Below are 22,343 nucleotides of genomic sequence, written 5' to 3' on the forward strand. Positions count from 1 at the left end.
GAGATACTGGATTCTTCCCAGAACGTGTCCCTTTAGAGGTTTGAGTGGCAGATGCACCAACATTTTGAGTCTCAGTCCTTGTCCTTGGAGACTTCCTGATGGAGGGTTCAGGTGTTGGCTGACTCTCAGTAATGTTTTCTTCATTCTGCTGATCAACAGAGGGATCAGCAGATTGCTTTTTCTTGGATTGGGGAGTTCTCTTCCCCTTTGCAGTCCTTTTTCTTTTACTAGAAGACCTTGTGACAATTTCATCACCTTGGGTAGCCTGCTCTGGTTCTTCATTTCCACCAGCAATGTTCCCTTCAGAGATTTGCCCTTCCATTTGTTCATCAGCTGATTCAGGAGTTGGAGTAACTAATTTTCTTTGGGCAGTCTGCTTCACTTTGCCACGACGAGTCACTTTCTTCTTTTTAGGTGCCACAGGAGGTGGATCAACAATTTCAATGTCTTCATCCCTATGCTTAAAAGACCGTCCGGCACTAGTAGATCCTCCCCTTGTGACAGCCCCACCTCCCCCTAAGGCGAACCAAAGGGTTCGACGGACCACCTGCCCAACTCTCGCCGGGACTCACTACAGTTCTCAAATAAAATACATCACTCACATCCAATAACATAGGGTACAACCTCAAGAATAAACGAAATAACATTTTTCAAACTTAGAACGAGATAAGATACATTACAAATCTCAAGTAAGGGTATCATTCCCCGAATAAGACAAAAGTCCTCAGTTCTCAAATAATTACATCAAATACTTATCAAGTGAATCGAATTCAAATTATATATGAGATATCCCTTCAGGCACTAATCACTCAATATAAGCGCTTTCTTTGGCCTCGAGCCTTGTGGGAAAAAATTATTTTTGGGGGTCACTAATTAAGTCTCAGAACTTCCACTTCCAAACCTGTTAAGGAAAACAAATTGGGGTGAGCTAACGCTCAGTGAGGCCAAGGGAAAAACATGCAAGCATGCTAGCAAAGATACAATATAAAGCAATAACTCGAGTAACCAATAACTGCGAAACATTAAGCAATTAGAGAATTTAATCACAATAAAAGGACACGGGAGCTATCAGGAGCTAATCCACGTGCGATCCAAGCTCAGGTAGTTGACCCTCCGTCAACTTTCACAGTTATCCATGTAGAACTCCACTTACTACCTCCAGCCACCATGACACCCTCTTGGATCCGTAACCAAACATGCATGTAGGTGGTATCACTTAACAAGTATACCTAGCAAGACCCCTTATTTGGATCAAGCTATAACACTTCTCAAGATTCACCAAGTTTCTCGACCAAGCCCTTGCCGGCTCGAGTTACAAGGCTAGCCAATGGGTTGGGGCGTCCCCCCCATTCACTTTTAGGTCGATGAGACGAAACTCCAATCGACAAGATTTGGTCATAGCATTGAGACGGGATGAGCGGTACCTCCTACCCTAAAAGGGCATGATACATTCTGCCGCTCAATGCTCACGAAAAACACTTTCATTTGCATTCACATGTAACACGTATCACTTATTAAGCAAGCAATTTCATGAAAGATAGGACAAGGGCGATAAAGTACGCCCTAGCCTCATTAACTAGCAAGTACAAGAATCATTTCATTTAAACACTTCACATGCACTTGATACTCACCAAGTGTCAAAAGTCAAAGTTTGAGAAATTAGCTCTAAGACTCTTCGCCGGGAGTTCCCTTGAAGTCCTCTTGAGATCCTGAAAGTATGCAATAATGCATTGTATCTCAAATTTCAGGCCATACAGTATTCGTGTAAAGAAAAGAAATTGTCAATTTTGACTCCAAAATTCAAGTTTCCAAAGTATTTCAATTCATAAGGAACCGACTTTCAAATGAGGTCTCAAGTGATAGGTAAACTCAAGTTCACCATGAAAATAGGTTTGAAATGCTCTAAGAGTTGTAAAAATGTAACCTAGGCCCTTGAAAGAACATTTAGGTCCAAATTGGAAATTTTCACTTTTCGAGTCATTCTTGGAAAAATCAGTCCGGAAGTTCGGAAAGTCTAAAAATGGAAAATTTTACACCGTCAAAAACTTCATTCGAAGCATAACAACTTTACAGAAGGTCACTTTCCAAGAATCAAATCAGAAACAAGTCAATTTCTCCAAGAAAGTTTACTATGCATTGAAGATAGGTCAAAACAGTCCAAGTTTTCCCAATAATTTTGGAATTTCGTTAAAAATCATAGAATCAAAACTAGCCTTTGAAATTTGATATGCATGTAAATTTCCAATCCAGGTTTCAAATAAAAAAAAAATGGAACTCGATTCCGATGTTCCTAGCTCAAGAAATAAAAAGTTGAAGTTCACTAAAATTCCTGGACTGTTGGCCTTTCCAGAAATTTTCCAGATTTAATGCACTTCGCTAATTAGGCCGTCTCTCACTCGATTCTCAGTGAAAATGAAAACGGTAGGTGGATTTAGAAACTAGGTTTACAAGGCTATATTTGTGTAGAAGAAATCATTTCCAAAATCCAGACATAAATGGTTCAAAATCAAGCAGAAAAATGGATTTTCTGGACAGTCTCGGATGAACAGTAATAAGCAGGCAGCCAACTTTCAAAACTCGCCACGAGTCGCTCGGGATGAACTAGAAAATGAGCTTGGTACCATTTTAAAGCTCTAAGAGTCTACTTTCAAATGCTGCAAATGGCAGTCCATTTTGATCAACGAGCAAAACGTTATAGCTACACAAATGTTGCTGGTCAGAAAATTCTGGAGTTTGTTCCAGTTTTGCTTCTTTACTTGTAACTCAAATTTAACCAACCATTTGGGTTGATTTTTGGTAGACAACCACAATACACATAGCACAACATATCTACACCAATTTGGAAGCTCAATTTGCACCAGAAAATTTTCGAAATTACAGGGCAGCAGCAAACAAGAAAGTCGGCAGCAAGTCAGAAATTTCAGACAGTACCTTTTCCAAATTTCTAACTTTCTTCCAACTTCATTCCATCAATCATTCTATATACATGTAACATAGCACAATATCAGCAACCAAAACATGTTAATTCATCAAATCACCCACCAATAAGCATCCTCAAACCCTCGAGCATGTCATGAAATTGCAAGAACATAATTACTCAACCAATCAACCCAAATTCTACCATAGGTTGCAAACCCATGCTACCTTTGCTCCATTTGAGCTATAATTTTGCAAGATTGAAGTGTGGGTGAGTGAGTTACCTCAAAAACTTAGTTGGACAGCTTTAGAGCAGAAATCTTGATCGAAATTCCTCCAAGAAAACCGATGAACAGCCCCCTCTTCCGAGCTAGGATCAAAGCCCTCTAATGGATGATGAAATTTGGAAGTGGATTGAGGTAATTTTGTAAGGATTTTGGCTAGATTTTTCTTCCCATCTTCTGCCCAATAGAGAGTGACGAGAGGAGAGAGAATGAAATCAGGTATTGTAATGAAAGTGGAGAGAATTGGTGCCTTAAGTCTAAGTGTCAACTCATGCTAGGTCTGTTTAGGGTCTTCGCGTGTCCAATTTTCGCGCTCGTTTGCAACTTTTGTGCACTAAACCTCTGAGGTAATTTCCCTAGTACATTAATAGAACATTACTAGTAGTCTAATATCATGTTCTTAAAATCTCCAATTAATCAAATTAATGTGCCTGTCGGGGCCTTTTCGGCACGCGCGCGTATAAAGGTCAAACTTAAGGGTTTTTTCGTTTGAACTTGGAAATTCAACTTATTCGATTCTAAAACTCTAAAATATGATAATCCAAATATATATATATATATATATAACAATAAAAATCACGATAAGCAATTCATCTTGAATAAATTTGGGCATTAAAATAATATACGCGTAAAGAACCAATCGGTAAAATTTATTTTCGAGAAATTCATGTACTTTAGTATTTTTTTTTTTGGGTAACTCGAGTACGAAATATTTTTAAAATGACCAATTTAACAATATTTTGAAATAATAAAATTATGGGTCCTCACATCCTCTCCCCCTTAAGAGAATTTCGTCCTCGAAATTCATACCTTAACTCAAAAACTCCAGATGTCACTTTTGCATCCCATTCTTACGAATTGTAAAACTTTTTCTGCATTAAATATCACGTAAGTCTTGTATTCTTAATCTGTTCACGACGAGCGAGATAACAATTCCTTCATGCGGTTCACAGATTCAATTGCCTCAAGAAATTTGTCAATTCAAGAACAAATGATGTAATAGCCCTTTAAATTGGTATACGCAATGAACTTTAAATATCTCGCAGATCAAATTCAATAAGATCTTATTAGCACACAAGTTTTGTCCTACTGGACCTTAACCCTAGTAATCTTTCAAAATAGATAGTAAGAGCCCTCAAGAATCAATAACTTCAAAATCATATCTAGTTCCGTATACATGTATGCAAATATTGAAGTACGAATTGAAACCTTACATTCAATAATATCTTATTGTAGTCCCCAAGTCATTTATGAGTATTACTGCCAATTTTTAACCCAAATACGACTTAAAGACCCAAATCCATTAATGCTACTGGTGTATTCATTACTCCCAATGGCATAATTGAATTTCAAAGTGCTTACTTTTCTGATGAACTAGCCTTAATCATATCTTCCTCTAGAATCCTCAATTAGTTGTAGTCCTGTATTAAATCTAACTTGGAAAGTACTACTGTCTCTTGTAGATACCCAAATGATTCATTTATGCAAGGTAAAAGATATTTATTCCTGATACCCACTTGATTCCAGTCTCGATATTATAGACATGGCTTTCTCAAAAGGTTATAAGCATAACAAAATTTAGATATACGAATAAGTCATGAAATTGATTAAATGCAAAGTAAACTTTCATTTGCTATAAAAGACCATAATAGTTTCATAAAGTTAGGATAAGTTTATCAAATCATTTCAAAAGAAAAGGGAATAAACAATATTGTAGCAAAACATGCTAAGTCATCCATGTTCAAAGCAACAAAAGATTTCATCCCTTACACAAAAGATTACAACCTTCAAAAGTCTCAGTATAGGCTAGGTTATAATCATAATTCCTGTCCTTAAGCAAAGTCAAATCCATCTTCACTCGTAGAGCTTCTAATACTTTGGTTCTTCTCACAACCATTAGTATTAACCACTCCCTCTAACACTCGACTGTTTTGCAGCAGACTTAACGAGCTGCTGAGGAGTTCATCGGGCAACTTAAAACTTAATGCTCAGGACTCCCGCATAGCAAGCATTTCCTTGTTTCCTTCAGCCCATAATCTCAGTGTGATTAAACTTGCCACAGTATCCACAAGTTACGGCCTGATTAGCTTGAGAATTCTCCTTTTTCTTTTTCTTCTTTTCTCTCTGCTCCACAACAAATTCATGTTCACATCTCTCTTTACGTTTCCCTTTTTTCATTATGGGAGTTTCCTTCACTACCCTTAACTTGGTTGCTAGAAATATACTGAGGTGAAACTTGAATAGTGGGTCGCATCCCCTCAAGTTTTTTTTTTCTTTCCTGAAGTTCCTCCAATACTCCTTCGTATTTCTTTTTCATTTCCAATTTCTTGTTCCATAATTCCATCTTCTCTACAAACTCTTGTTTGCATCGTTCTTCCCAGAATTCAACCAATTTAGTCTGAAATTCCAACTCCTTGCGAAGAACTTTTATTTCTATACGCATCTCTTCCAAACTTTTCATTTCATCCATTTGCTTAATCCTAACTGTCAGCCTATCAACAACTCAAAGCATCTAAATGAGTACCAAATCAAAATTTAAAACTTAACTATCCACAACCTATAAATTCTCACGCATCTAAGTCATCCAGGTATATTTACTCTTACCTCTCCACGAATTTGATACGTAAGAAAATTCACACCTACAAATAAAGTAATACCCCTTGATATAATGATATGTACTTCCGTTCTAAGGTCTTACTCACGTATGTAGTGAAACCATAAATTACACGCCATAAGAAACAAGTTCCAAACCTTGACTAAAAACTGTTACGCACTAATAAGACCAGAATCCTTTTCCTCAAAAGTTTGTCTAAATCAAATCAATCATGACCTACAAGATAAAGTCGAGACTTTTGATATATTTTGAATGTATCTGTGGCAAAATGCGATTCAAAATTTTCAAAATTAGAGTTAAAGATACAAATTTTCTTCATGATCCAAAACTAAATTTTCTTAGTAAGAGATTTCAAATAATGTTTAACCACAATCATCAATACATATTTCAAATCTCTCAAATAGATTTAAGAAGATTAATCATGCAACTTAATGCATGAATTTTAAAACATATATATAATAATCATAACATATACATGGAGGGTGTTCCAACACTTTTCCTCAAAGTTTCGAGTTAAATCTATGTTCGGGTAAAGCGTATATTTTAGAAAATACCTTTAAGAAAGATAAATAGACATGTAGGTTCATATTCGCATAACCTGTGATCCAACACCTTTACCACCCTTTTATATCCAAACCAAGAGCTAACTCTACTAGTACATAAAGCCCGATCATTTCTAATCTCTGATTCATAACAAATAGGCATTCATGTTCCTAAGAAAAGATTCGAACTTGAACTCTATCTGATTTCGATTCTCAAACGAGTTCAAAATGTGTATACATATATATATATATATATATATAAATTTTGTGAAAAAGTAAAACAAGTGAATCTGGGTATAGTAATAGTCAAGTAAAATTGAAAGCGCTTTTGTTCAAGTAGAATAAATAGGTAATGAGTTCAAGTCATCTCACCAAACCAACGAAATACTTTCGGAGTTCAAACTTCATAAAAGTTGAAAGATGGCCATAGGACCACTCATAATATACGTATAAAGCAACTATTAAAATTTTGCACAAGAAAATCTCATCAAGTTCCCAACTAGGTTAATCCATTATACACTGGTAGATCTAATCTTCTGGTTTATTCTCGATTCATATTCAGTACTAGGGTCTCATTAAATTATATAAGACTATCCATCAATTTTGTCATGAGTACAGGGTTGTCTAAACCCTGGGCCACGACCCCTTTTTCCCATTCCTGCTGCTATACTTAATAGAAGTCTATAAGCACAAGAAAAGGAATAATTAAGCATAAAAGAACTTAATGCATATACAAGTTGCAAAAATATTTAGAATCAAAACATGCTTCTTTACATGTATCAAAAGTTATAGCACGAGTTAGAAGTCACAAAACAAGCCCAATATGTCAAATACTGCATATAGGCAATTAAGTGCCACAAAATATAGAAGTATATGCAAGCAGGATACAAAAGGCCTCACGGCGTGCACCACCCTTCCTAAGTCCTTAGTTAAACCAAAGGATCCAAATATCACTAATTTCAATTAGATCACATGCCTTTCCGAAATTAGATCCAATCAAACCATAACACAAGCTGAAACCAAAGGTTATCCATTCGAAATTCAAAATCTTTAATAAGCAAGCCACCAGCCAGAGTACCATCATCTCCAAGAATAACCAGTCTTAGGGTTTTATAGTTAAAGCCTCAAGCTCCAAGTTCAAACCCAAGAAATAAGTACAACTTGCTAACTTACGTGTCAAATGGAAACCAAGTCAATTCACACTAACTTCGTGCTCTTGAATGCGGTTATTCTATATTTCAAAGTTCCTTCAGCCCGTACACCTAAAGATAGGCTCACTCTTCTTGAAAACCAAGAATTTTAAAACATAAGAAGAGTAATCAAAGTAACCAAAAATCTTATCAAGTTCAAGATTTACATTATAAAAACATAAGTTCGCCATTCTTCCGAAAACTCAAGATTTTTTTTTTTTTTTTGTAAAGCATAGACAAATTCAAGTGTGAGAATACACCAGTATACAATCAAGGGGAAAAACTTAGTTTAGAAAATTTTAATCTTGTATCAGCCCATCATATACAAAATTCAACAAACTCATCAGTTATTCACAAATTTTCAGATTGAAATTCAAGTAAAATTCATATATTTACCAAAATCAGAAAATTATACATACTTAAAGTATATATATATTATTTCCAATCATCGTTTGAAAATAAAACTAGTACATCCTCGTTTTTCTTTAGAATTTCAAAGCAGAAATTCTCTAGGAGGTAAATGGGCGGGAAAATGCATTTTATTCCTTTGAAACTCTTTTATCTTGGTTCAAAATCACCATACATGGAGTTTGATCATCAAATCCCGGTCTCTTATCCTCTATAGCCAGTACTAATAATTGTCTCAATTCTTTCCATACTTACAAGTATAATAATAATTCAAATTCATCCAATCTTTCACTACTAATCCTCATCCCATATTTTCCTTCAATATAACATCACCTAATTCCTCAATTTTTTTTTTTATTTCTACAAGTCCCAAGTAAGAAACTCTCAAATAATCAATTTCTGTAACCCCTAGGATACAATAGGTACTCATTCACATAATATTCAAATTACTCCCACAGTCAGGCATCCAAAACTTTAAGTCTAAGATACACTACGAGATCTAGAGCCTGGGCTCTGATACCAACTGTGACAGCCCCACCTCCCCCTAAGGCGAACCAAAGGGTTCGACGGACCACCTGCCCAACTCTCGCCGGGACTCACTACAGTCCTCAAATAAAATACATCACTCAGATCCAATAACATAGGGTACAACCTCAAGAATAAACGAAATAACATTTTTCAAACTTAGAACGAGATAAGATACATTACAAATCTCAAGTAAGGGTATCATTCCCCGAATAAGACAAAAGTCCTCAGTTCTCAAATAATTACATCAAATACTTATCAAGTGAATCGAATTCAAATTATATATGAGATATCCCATCAGGCACTAATCACTCAATATAAGCGCTTTCTTTGGCCTCGAGCCTTGTGGGAAAAAATTATTTTTGGGGGTCACTAATTAAGTCTCAGAACTTCCACTTCCAAACCTGTTAAGGAAAACAAATTGGGGTGAGCTAACGCTCAGTGAGGCCAAGGGAAAAACATGCAAGCATGCTAGCAAAGATACAATATAAAGCAATAACTCGAGTAACCAATAACTGCGAAACATTAAGCAATTAGAGAATTTAATCACAATAAAAGGATACGGGAGCTATCAGGAGCTAATCCACGTGCGATCCAAGCTCAGGTAGTTGACCCTCCGTCAACTTTCACAGTTATCCATGTAGAACTCCACTTACTACCTCCAGCCACCATGACACCCTCTTGGATCCGTAACCAAACATGCATGTAGGTGGTATCACTTAACAAGTATACCTAGCAAGACCCCTTATTTGGATCAAGCTATAACACTTCCCAAGATTCACCAAGTTTCTCGACCAAGCCCTTGCCGGCTCGAGTTACAAGGCTAGCCAATGGGTTGGGGCGTCCCCCCCATTCACTTTTAGGTCGATGAGACGAAACTCCAATCGACAAGATTTGGTCATAGCATTGAGACGGGATGAGCGGTACCTCCTACCCTAAAAGGGCATGATACATTCTGCCGCTCAATGCTCACGAAAAACACTTTCATTTGCATTCACATGTAACACGTATCACTTATTAAGCAAGCAATTTCATGAAAGATAGGACAAGGGCGATAAAGTACGCCCTAGCCTCATTAACTAGCAAGTACAAGAATCATTTCATTTAAACACTTCACATGCACTTGATACTCACCAAGTGTCAAAAGTCAAAGTTTGAGAAATTAGCTCTAAGACTCTTCGCCGGGAGTTCCCTTGAAGTCCTCTTGAGATCCTGAAAGTATGCAATAATGCATTGTATCTCAAATTTCAGGCCATACAGTATTCGTGTAAAGAAAAGAAATTGTCAATTTTGACTCCAAAATTCAAGTTTCCAAAGTATTTCAATTCATAAGGAACCGACTTTCAAATGAGGTCTCAAGTGATAGGTAAACTCAAGTTCACCATGAAAATAGGTTTGAAATGCTCTAAGAGTTGTAAAAATGTAACCTAGGCCCTTGAAAGAACATTTAGGTCCAAATTGGAAATTTTCACTTTTCGAGTCATTCTTGGAAAAATCAGTCCGGAAGTTCGGAAAGTCTAAAAATGGAAAATTTTACACCGTCAAAAACTTCATTCGAAGCATAACAACTTTACAGAAGGTCACTTTCCAAGAATCAAATCAGAAACAAGTCAATTTCTCCAAGAAAGTTTACTATGCATTGAAGATAGGTCAAAACAGTCCAAGTTTTCCCAATAATTTTGGAATTTCGTTAAAAATCATAGAATCAAAACTAGCCTTTGAAATTTGATATGCATGTAAATTTCCAATCCAGGTTTCAAATAAAAAAAAATGGAACTCGATTCCGATGTTCCTAGCTCAAGAAATAAAAAGTTGAAGTTCACTAAAATTCCTGGACTGTTGGCCTTTCCAGAAATTTTCCAGATTTAATGCACTTCGCTAATTAGGCCGTATCTCACTCGATTCTCAGTGAAATTGAAAATGGTAGGTGGATTTAGAAACTAGGTATACAAGGCTATATTTGTGTAGAAGAAATCATTTCCAAAATCCAGACATAAGTGGTTCAAAATCAAGCAGAAAAATGGATTTTCTGGACAGTCTCGGATGAACAGTAATAAGCAGGCAGCCAACTTTCAAAACTCGCCACGAGTCGCTCGGGATGAACTAGAAAATGAGCTTGGTACCATTTTAAAGCTCTAAGAGTCTACTTTCAAATGCTGCAAATGGCAGTCCATTTTGATCAACGAACAAAACGTTATAGCTACACAAATGTTGCTGGTCAGAAAATTCTGGAGTTTGTTCCAGTTTTTCTTCTTTACTTGTAACTCAAATTTAACCAACCATTTGGGTTGATTTTTGGTAGACAACCACAATACACATAGCACAACATATCTACACCAATTTGGAAGCTCAATTTGCACCAGAAAATTTTCGAAATTACAGGGCAGCAGCAAACAAGAAAGTCGGCAGCAAGTCAGAAATTTCAGACAGTACCTTTTCCAAATTTCTAACTTTCTTCCAACTTCATTCCATCAATCATTCTATATACATGTAACATAGCACAATATCAGCAACCAAAACATGTTAATTCATCAAATCAGCCACCAATAAGCATCCTCAAACCCTCAAGCATGTCATGAAATTGCAAGAACATAATTACTCAACCAATCAACCCAAATTCTACCATAGGTTGCAAACCCATGCTACCTTTGCTCCATTTGAGCTATAATTTTGCAAGATTGAAGTGTGGGTGAGTGAGTTACCTCAAAAACTTAGTTGGACAGCTTTAGAGCAGAAATCTTGACCGAAATTCCTCCAAGAAAACCGATGAACAGCCCCCTCTTCCAAGCTAGGATCAAAGCCCTCTAATGGATGATGAAATTTGGAAGCGGATTGAGGTAATTTTGTAAGGATTTTGGCTAGATTTTTCTTCCCATCTTCTGCCCAATAGAGAGTGACGAGAGGAGAGAGAATGAAATCAGGTATTGTAATGAAAGTGGAGAGAATTGGTGCCTTAAGTCTAAGTGTCAACTCATGCTAGGTCTGTTTAAGGTCTTCGCGTGTCCAATTTTCACGCTCGTTTGCAACTTTTGTGCACTAAACCTCTGAGGTAATTTCCCTAGTACATTAATAGAACATTACTAGTAGTCTAATATCATGTTCTTAAAATCTCCAATTAATCAAATTAATGTGCCTGTCGGGGCCTTTTCGGCACGCGCGCGTATAAAGGTCAAACTTAAGGGTTTTTTCGTTTGAACTTGGAAATTCAACTTATTCGATTCTAGAACTCTAAAATATGATAATCCAAATATATATATATATATATATATATAACAATAAAAATCACGATTAGCAATTCATCTTGAATAAATTTGGGCATTAAAATAATATACGCGTAAAGAACCAATCGGTAAAATTTATTTTCGAGAAATTCATGTACTTTAGAATTTTTTTTTGGGGTAACTCGAGTACTAAATATTTTTAAAATGACCAATTTAACAATATTTTGAAATAATAAAATTATGGGTCCTCACACCCCTCATTCTAACCATGATGCAATGTGGATATGATTTTTAATGCAGAATGTTGTGTATAGAAAAAAAACAGTAAGAGCCAACAAGAGTGCACTATGATGCCGCAAGGAGAGGGTTATATGAGGTTAGGGTTTCGTATGTAAATTGGGAATTTTGGGGTAGTTGGGTGTTAGGAGTGCTTTTTATGAGTGGTTAATGAGCAAGAGAGGTGTAATAGAGTTGGTTGAGTCAATTTCTCGGAACTTGGTTTGAGGAGAGAGGAATTTGAATTTCAAATTTTAGAGAAACTGAAAGGTCGCGTCCGAGACTTATGAAGGAAAATGAATTTAGAAGAGTGGGTAACTGCCTTATAGGACACATTTTTGAGTGTCGGACGTCCGAACGAAGTGATGCGTCCCACACAACTTTGGTCATTTTATATGTGCTACGAATGCTGATACTCTAATTGGACCATATAATGAATGTGACGACCCCACCTCATCCTAAGGCGAACCAAAGGGTTCGGCAGACCGCCTGCCCAACTAGCGCCAGAACTCGAAGTCAAAAGCAAATAAAAGCTAAAAGTACCAAAAGAGTACTATTCATATTATATACATCGGCAAAAGAGTTTAATTTACATCCCCAAAACCAAAACCAATTACATCCTAAGAGTTCAATTACATCCTTATGATTATAATCAAAACCAAAGAGTAGACCCTAAGAAGGATCCTTACACGGATCACTATAATAGGGAAAAACATTTTAACTATTCGGTGATTACAAACAAAACCCAACTATACTAGTGATGGTGCCAAAATTTTCCCACGTCGGCCCTGCTAAGGAAAACAAAAGAAAAGGGGGTAAGTTAGAAGATTAGTGACTAACCAGGGGTAAAAATATAATTTTTACATGTCAACATTTGCACAGTGAGAGTAAAGCAAAAGCAGAAAAGTAACACCACATGGTAAGGATATGGGTGGCTCCCAAGCCAACTCATTTGTCGAGTTTGATCACTGGTTGACCCTTGAAATCCTGAGCCACAGAGCTCGCTTCTCTTAAAGGATCCCAGATAGAGAGACCATGAGTCTCAGCTCCAGTCACGAGCAATAAATGCTCTAAAATATTTTTCAAACAATAAATGCTTTAAAATCGTAGTTCAAGCAATAAATGCTCTATAACAAATCAGAAAATCATATTTCATAGGTATTAATAGCAACTAATGGGGTTTAGATCAAGTGCGATAAAGTACACTCTCGCCTAAGTGCCCATTCATAGTAAACTCATATTAGTATTGAGTTACACAGAAACCCTGATTACTCACCTAAAGAGCAAGTATAACGAGAGAAAGTGCGGAAATGAATTCAAGTCGTCAGCAAGTGGACCCTACCGGCTCCGTCTAGCCCGTCACCGCCTGTAGCAGAAGGTTGAACCATATTATCACACAAACAACTACTAAAGTGCATAAATTAAGCAAAACTGCAAAATTGGCACACGCATGTGCGGAATTGGCAATCGAAAATGGAAACGGCCGGCAAACGGAAATGGGCATAGTTGCTTTCCCAAACTGTTTTGATCATAAGTTGGGCTAGGAATGTCGGATTAAAGTCTATGAGATACCGTTACGAAGCTAAGAGGAAGGGATACAATTTTCATGAAGACACCTTAATCTCGATCTGAATGAAAGCATGTCGAAATTATGGAAAACAGTACCAGAAGTTTGCACTTTAGGGTGACGGACAGGGTCTGTTTGCCGGACCATAACTCACATCTCACAAATCCAAATCAAGAAATTCCAGAGGCGTTAGAAATCTATGTCATAATGCTAAAACTTTTATGTTTTGGCCAAAACCTGAATCAATACAGAGCAAGGTGAAAAATGGGTCCAAAATTCCTGTCAGAACTGTCCAAATTCAAAGGCAGTTCTGACAACTGACCTTGTTTTGGTTATAACTGGAGCTACAGAACTCGGATTTGGACACACTTTATAATGTTTTGAAGCTAAAACCAAGATCTATATTTCTTATGAAGGGGTCAACACCCAGTTCGCACGTTATCCAGGCGAACCAAGCATGGTCAGAGGCTAAATCCAAAAGCGTAACACAAATCAGTGTTCACAACAGGTGCAAGTGTTTTGGCTATAACTCGGGTTACACTGATCCGTTTGATCTGAAATTTTGCAGACACATTAAGGACTTAAGAAGCTACAACTTTCATGTTTTGAAAAGCTTCCAAATCAGCACACAGCATAAAGAAAAAATAGAGCTTAAGTTCGGATTTGTGAACTGCCCTGTTTCCAGTTTTGCGGGTTTCGTGCGCCGCAACCGCACAGTCCGTTTCTATGGTTCTCATACAAACGTTCTAGCCAAAATCATACCAAATAAACACACTTAAACCACCTCCTATTTTCCCTACAAAAAAACCGAAATTCCTTTCCAAATTTCATCCCAAGACTTACCCAATACTAACCATAATCTAGGTGCTAATCCTACTAACTTTACTGGTTTCTCCACCTAATCAATTAAACTCTAATCACTTAAGCCCTAACCCAACCATACTAACTTTCCTTTGACTTAGGGTTTCATGACTAATCTAGAATTTGTTACTTACCAATCATAGAAGTGAAATTATACATCAAAGATGCCATTAACAAGCCAAAATCCAACCAAAACAACTCTATGAATCATGAATCAAGAAACCTTACTTTTTCCTCCTAGCCTTTACCAAAATCAGCAATATAATCATCAAAATAAACGATAAAACTACTCGATAGTCATCACACAACCCATAAAAATGCATAATCACAACAAAAGCATCACTTCCATAGCTTCAAGATTAAAACCCCAAAATTTAACTTCCAAGTAAGAAGATATACCTTCAAATAAACTTTGTAGATGATCAAATCACAACAATCAAGTGCTCAAGTTGCTACCCTAAGCTTCAAAAGGAAGATGGATGGTTAAAAATTGATGAACTTTGGAGGAAATTTCCCTTTCTTTTGCTCTCAAAATTTCGGCCCTTTCTCTTGCTTTTTCCCTTGGTGATGGTTTCATTTATGTCTTGATTCCTCTTGTATATTCTAGAGTTAAGGTGAGTCATCAACCACTAAGGATATTTTGCACCCAACCAATCACATAAAAGATTACAATTTGCTCCCAAGCCCTTACAACCTTAGTATAACTTTCTTACACTCTTGCCCACAATTATATAAAAGCTTTCAATTAACTCCATAGGTCATACACTTAATCTAGTCTAAAATACTTAGTCACACTTAATCATTTCACTAATCACCTTCCTATCTTAACTTTTCATACTTAATCATACTTTCTCCATAATAAAAACAATAAAACAACAACCTTTATAACATTGGCAAAATTAGGGTTTTAATAAAATTCCAAATTAAGGTTTTTCGATTCTAAAAGCAAAATCACATGTAAAGAATTACCATCATCCTTAAAATCAAATTTTATAGCAAATTTAGCACTAATAATCCTTATTTAAAATTAAGAAAGAATCGGGATCTCACAACTCCCCCTCTTAGAAGAATTTCGTCCTCGAAATTCATACCTTCGGTGTCCCTGATCGGCCTAAAAATGGTTCCCTTCGTCCCTGATTTATTTCCTCCCCTCGACTTCTGAGGGTACTGAGCAACTAGGTGTTCATTGCTATCACATCAGAAACATCACCGATTTTTCTCTTTCTTCCGTATGGTTAGTGGCCCCTGTAAGGCCCAAAGACAACCTAAGAGGGGGGATGAATTAGGTTGATTATAATCTTAATCAGATTTATGCACTTTTTCTTTAATAAAAATTTACCGTCTTTTCTAGTAATGATCAACCAAGCAGATTAGAAGAAGGGAGAAATGTTGAGTAGAAAAACAAGTATGGATAAGCAATTGAAAATTTTATTAAACAAAAAGAATAAAATAGAATATCAAACCGATTGTCTACCAAGCTTTCCTCAAACTTGAAGACCAATCACTAGGTTGAGTAACTTCTCTTTGATGAAAGATGTTCAACTAGATGTACAATGGAGGGAGCACTAGTCAAGCTAAGAAGTTTTACAATCACTCAGATAACTCTCAACAAAGCTACACTAATGAAACTTTCAACCACAAAAGAAATGCTCACAAGAAATTCACACCACTTGAAGAACAAATCTAGCTTTGGAGACTATTTTCTAGCTAAAATATCTCTTGAGATCTTGTAAACAAAGTGTGCAAAAGTCCCTTCTGGGTTCAGAACAGTTTGTTTTTAAAGGGGACCAAAAATGGGATTCATCAATGCTTCCAACGGATAGAAGGCAGATGAAGAGTCAGCTAGCCGTTGGGGCTGTCGGACGTCCGACGACCAAATCATCGTCCGAACCTATCGTCCGAAAACAGCCAAGTTGTAGTTCGGACGTCCGATGCATTTTTATCGTCCGACAGCATCAGCGTCCGATCGCTGGCAGAGAGTTGGCAAGTCATCTTGGAATTTTTCGGATGTCCGATGTAGTTGATGTGCGTCCGAGGCGTGCGTCCGAGGCGTGCGTCCGATCCTTCCGGACGTCCAACGCTTCCTTATGAGCGTCCGACAGAGCTTCTTTCTTGATGTTCTTTATCCTTTCGGACGTCCAACAGATTCCTTTCGGACGTCCGACATGAGTGTCCTGTTTTTGCATATTCTTTTGGTTGATTTTCATTTCTTGACATATTCGTACCTGATTCTTTGATAGGCAAAAACACTTATATTTGAAGAAAGTTAGATAAACATTTCAAAGTACTTTGTGATCATCAAAACCAAGAATAACATTCTCCCCCTTTTTGATGATGACAAAATAATGGTTTGAAATGAGATTTGATGATTGCAATAACTCCCCCTTTCTTAAGCTCCTCCTGTCTTAATTGACAACAACTCCTCCTTACTTAGTGGATCATAGAGCAAAAATTTGAAAAACTCCCCCTCACTTGGCTACCCAACCGAATTAATCAATTATCCAAAAACATAACAATTAAGCAGCCAACATCCAATATTTTACCAACATCCAACATTTTACCAATATCCAACATTTTACCAATTCAATCCATCAGCCAATTCAATTTCAATTAAATCATCAATCAATCCAATCCAGCCTTTCCCCCTTTTTGTCATCACAAAAGGGTAATCAATCACATCCACAAAAACATTCATCAATCATATCACGGAGAACCAATAATAAAAAAAAACATTCATCACATCCACACATTCATCATTCAAAATACTTAAACATCTATCCACATATTCATAACCATTACAGCCATAATCTTAAAAAAAAAAAACTAAAAGAACATCTTCATATTCATTGTTGAACACCACAAACACTAGTAAACATGGAATAGACAAACAAAATGCAAATGTCATAAACGGTGAATTATGTGGATCTAGGTGTTCTTCGAGAGAGCTGATACTGGGAGAGATCCTCCTCTTCAGTTTCTTCATCATTTTCAGCAGTTTCTTCAATTGGTGCCTTGCCTTTATCTGATCTGGAAGGGCCATGAGGAGTCACAATAGTTGATGAGTTCGGGTCTGGAATTGATGAACTTGGATCAGTGGGGCGTGGCTCTTTGCCATGTGAAACATCCTCGACCACAGGTGGGGGAAAAAGGAGGTTCTTTTTGTCTAGGTAGGCTGTTTGATGCTCAGAGGACATGGTGAGTATTAGACCATGTTTCAGAAGAAGAACATGCTGTTTGAGTTCACGAAGGAGCTCAATCACTTCATCATTGGAGGAGGAAGATGCCTTAGTGGCAGACTTCCTGGGATGAATGGGAGTGAGTGCAACAAATGAAGGATCATGTGCAGCCTTAGACCTATGTTCACTAGAAGATGCCCCCTTATAAGCTCATAGATTATCCTTAAACACAAGATTTTTCCTTTCAAAATATCCTTTGGTAAAGGCATAAGAAGATGTTTCTTTGGGACAAACACCTAGAATTGGTACTTTGTAATACTAAAAAATCTTTTGAAGAAATTTTTCATAAGATAGTTTTCTGCGAGAATCAGTGGCATAGCGAAGTAGAAACTTGCACATGACAAAACCAAAATCAATACGAATTTTTTCTCGAAAACAGTAAAAGAGATACAATTCCATTTTGTTTGCATATGTTCTATGGCCATCAGTAGGCACTAGCAGGTTTGAAATGATTGAAAAGACAATTAGATTCACAGGGGCAAGATCATTCAGTTTAGCATCAGCAGGGGAAGAAAAACTTCTTTTGAAATAAGTCAACATCTTAGCCCCATCAAAATGATTATCAGCAGTAGGGTGCTCTTCATAGGAAAAGAAATTTACAATTTTACTCTTGCATCCACGTTCAATAGTAGTATTTAAGATGGCATTCGCAAATTCAGAATCAAAGACTAAGTCTACCCCATTAACCCTGGACATAATTTCAGTTTGGTCAGTCCTTTCCTAAAGTTGGCAAAGAATTGATACAGCATTTCAGGGTAATAAACATTGGGCATAGAAATGAGATGTGTCCATTTCTGGAAAGCAAACAGACTCAGAATGGATTCTAAATCTATTTGGCGAAATTCAGAAGAATTTACAGTGCGTTGAGGGATGACACCTTTCTGGGATATCCAGGAGTGTTTGTCTTTTGCAGCATCATCAAAGAATGTAGGGAGTGTGGTTGATTTTTGAGGCGGTTGAGATGAGGTTCCCTGTCCAGATTCAGGCAGAGGGGTGGGTTGTGGTGTTGGCCGTGACATTTGATACTTTACAGCTCCTCTCTTGAAGCATTTGGGTGAACGTTTTACCGTAGGAAGATCATCATCCTCATCCCTGAGTGGATGCTTGCGTCCGGCAGTAACCTTCCCTCCTCTTAGATTCACCATTGTGCAAAATGTGTGGAATGAAGGATGCAAATGATGCACACAGTAGTATGAAAGTGAATTACACAGAAATTTTGGGACAAAAAGGCCTTGGACAAGATTTGACAGAGCGGTTATGAGAAAGTAGGGTTTTGAGGGAAATTTGGGAAATTGCGAAATGTCATGCGATTCGGTGAAATGAACAGGAGAAATGAATCGCAATCGATCAGGAAAAGTTTTGTTTAAGTCAATTTGGGAATGAGAACTTCAGAGTGGTATGAATTTGAGAGTGAGAGATGAGAGAGTTTTCATCCGAGAGGAAATAGAAGAAGAAGAGTTTGAAGCAAATGAGGAAGAAAGTTACTTTAAAAAAATGAGCCGTTGCAATGTCGGACGGCCGAACGAAGTCTTGCGTCCGACAGTTTCGTCCGAACAGGTGCATTTTGGGAAAATAGCTAAAGAACATCATCAGACGTCCGTTCATCTTCTCTCGGACGTCCGAAGGCTATGAAAAAATTTTAAGATGATTTTTCAATTATCCCTAATTTTGATCTTAGATGAATGAACTGATCTAATGGCAGAGCTTTTATAAAAATATCAGCAAATTGATCTTTAGAACAAACATAATTTACACAAATTTCACCTTTTTGAACAAGATCGCGAATAAAGTGGTGCTTTATATCTATATGCTTTGTCCTAGAATGTTGAATTGGATTTTTGGTCAAATTTATAGCACTAGTATTATCGCAGAATATAGGCATGCAGTCATACAACAATCCAAAATCATTCAAGGTATGCTTCATCCATAAAAGTTGAGCACAACATGCACTAGCAGCAATATATTCCGCTTCGATTGTAGACAAGGAGATTGCATTTTGCTTTTTGCTAAACCATGAAACTAAGCAATTACCAAGAAAGTGACAAGTTCCAATAGTACTCTTTCTATCCACACGACAACCTCCAAAATCAGCATCCGAATATCCATATAGGGCAAGCTCACTAGATTTAGCATACCAAAGACCATAGTCTAATGTACCTTTCAAATACCTAAAAATCCTTTTAACAGCATTCAAATGTGATTCTTTTGGACACGATTGAAATCTAGCACACAAGCAAACAACAAACATAATATCAGGTCTACTTGCGGTTAAATAGAGCAGGCTTCCGATCATACCTCTATAGTACTTTTCATCCACATGATTACCTTCGTCATCTTTGTCAAGTTTTGTAGAAGTGCACATTGGAGTTCCAACTTACTTTGAGTCCTCCATGCCAAACCTTTTCAGCAATTCCTTGGTATATTTTGCTTGATTTATAAAAATTCCCTCAAGAGCTTGATGTATTTGAAGTCCAAGGAAGAAATTTAATTCTCCCATCATACTCATTTCAAATTCACTTTGCATAGTGGTGGAAAAATCCTTGCATAGATACTCATTAGTAGCACCAAAAATAATGTCATCAACATATATTTGCACAATAAGAAGGTCATTTAACACTTGCTTAGTAAAAAGTGTGGTGTCCAAAATACCTCTTTTGAAACCATTTTCAATCAACAAACCACTTAATCTTTCATACCAAGCTCTTGGAGCCTGTTTTAAATCATATAATGCTTTAGATAGTTTAAACACATGATTTGAAAATTTTGTATTTTCAAAACCGGGAGGTTGATCCACATATATTTCTTGATCAATAAAACCATTTAAAAAGGCACTTTTAACATTCATTTGAAACAATTTGAAACCTTTGAAGCAAGCAAAGGCAAGAAGAATTCTAATAGATTCTAATCTAGCTACGGGAGCAAATGTTTCATCAAAATCAATTCCTTTTTCTTGTGCATATCCTTTAGAAACTAATCTGGCTTTATTTCTTACAACAACACCTTTATCATCCAATTTATTTCTAAATATCCACTTTGTGCCAATGATAGGTTGATTTTGAGGTCTATCAACAAGTGTCCAAACCTTATTTCTCTCAAATTGATTAAGTTCCTCTTGCATAGCCAAAATCCAGTTTTCATCCTTTAAAGCATCATTGATATTTTTGGGTTCAACAAGAGAAACTAAAGCAAAATTGTCTATCAATTTTCTAGATAAGGAACGAGTCTTTACCTTTTCGGATGGATCACCAATTATAAGCTCTCTTGGATGATTTTGGCTAAATTTCCAAGCATTGGAAAGGTCTTTGACTGAATCATCATTCTTGTCTTCATCATCCTTTTCTTGATCATTATGAGCTTCATCCATCATTTCCATTACTGCTGGTTTAGAAATTCCTTCATCACCAATTTTCAGCTTTTCCATTCCTTCACGAACACCTACATCATCATCCTCACACGAACTTTTGGAATTATCATCATTAGTTTCATCAAATGTTATGTGTATGGTTTCTTCTATCACAAGAGTCCTTCTATTAAAGACTCTATATCCTCTTTTGTTTTCGCAATATCCCAAAAATATTCCTTCATCAGATTTTTTCTCAAACTTACCAAGACGTTTCTTTAAATTTAAAATAAAACATTTACAACAAAAGATCTTGAAATATCCAACCGTAGGTTTCTTATCAAAAATCAGTTCATAAGATGTTTTATTCAAAATGGGTCTCAAAAGGATTCGATTCATCACATAACATGCAGTGTTTACCGCTTCAGCCCAAAGGTATTTTGGCAAACTACATTCACTTAACATGGTTCTAGCAGCCTCTTGTAGAGTCCTATTTTTCCTTTCTACAACACCATTTTGTTGTGGAGTTCTTGCAATAGAGAACTCATGTGTTATGCCATTATGATCACAAAATTCTGAAAAACTACAATACTTGAATTCCGTTCCATTATCACTTCTAATTCTAACAATTTTTAAACCAAGCAGATTTTGTACTTTAGCAAACAATAAAGTGAAATTCTTGAACGCATCATCCTTATGAGCAAGAAATATTATCCAAGTATATCTAGAATAATCATCCACAATCACAAATCAGTATTTCTTACCTCCCAAGCTAGTGATTTGAGTAGGACCAAATAAGTCAAGATGCAAGAGTTCTAAAGGTTTGGAAGTGGATACACACTTCTTTGGTTTAAAAGAAACTTTTGTTTGCTTTCCAAATTGACATGCATCACAAATTTTATCCTTTTCAAAACTGATTTTTGGTAAGCCTCTAACCAGCTCCTTTTTTGAAATTTCCTTTAGTAAATCCATGTTAAAATGACAAAGTCTCCTATGCCACAACCAAGGATCTTCATTTGAAGCTTTAAGACATTTGAAGATAGATGAATCAATTTTATCAAGAACTACAATATATATGTCGTTAAACCTCTTACCTTTGAACACAACATTATATTTGGAATCAAACACAATGCATTCATGCTTTTTAAACAACACATTCAAGTCTTTATCACATAATTGACTAACACTAAACAAGTTATAACCTAAATTATCAACTAAGAGCACATTATGAACAAAAGTTTCACCATCCTTACCAACATCACCTATTCCAATTGTCTTAGCTTTCACATCATCACCAAACGTCACCTTTCCACTTGATTTTGATTTTAGCTTTATGCACAAAGAGGGATCACCGGTCATATGC

The 22,343-nt window shown here is 36.5% G+C and overlaps 2 long non-coding RNA genes across 2 annotated transcripts; both read right to left on the bottom strand.

Annotated features, from left to right (window-relative positions):
• Positions 1-632: 632 nt before the first annotated feature.
• On the bottom strand, positions 633-3,729 carry LOC140010473 (uncharacterized). The gene is made up of 2 exons (XR_011817766.1): positions 3,201-3,729; positions 633-901 (listed from the first exon to the last, which is right to left on the bottom strand). It is a non-coding gene; the product is annotated as an uncharacterized lncRNA (long non-coding RNA).
• A 4,885-nt stretch (positions 3,730-8,614) lies between these two features.
• LOC113698701 (uncharacterized) lies at positions 8,615-11,437 on the bottom strand. Its single transcript, XR_011817569.1, has 2 exons — positions 11,182-11,437; positions 8,615-8,883 (listed from the first exon to the last, which is right to left on the bottom strand). It is a non-coding gene; the product is annotated as an uncharacterized lncRNA (long non-coding RNA).
• Between the last annotated feature and the right edge of the window lie 10,906 nt (positions 11,438-22,343).

Source organism: Coffea arabica, chromosome 7c (assembly GCF_036785885.1).
Source record: "Coffea arabica cultivar ET-39 chromosome 7c, Coffea Arabica ET-39 HiFi, whole genome shotgun sequence".
NCBI classification, from domain to species: domain Eukaryota; kingdom Viridiplantae; phylum Streptophyta; class Magnoliopsida; order Gentianales; family Rubiaceae; genus Coffea; species Coffea arabica.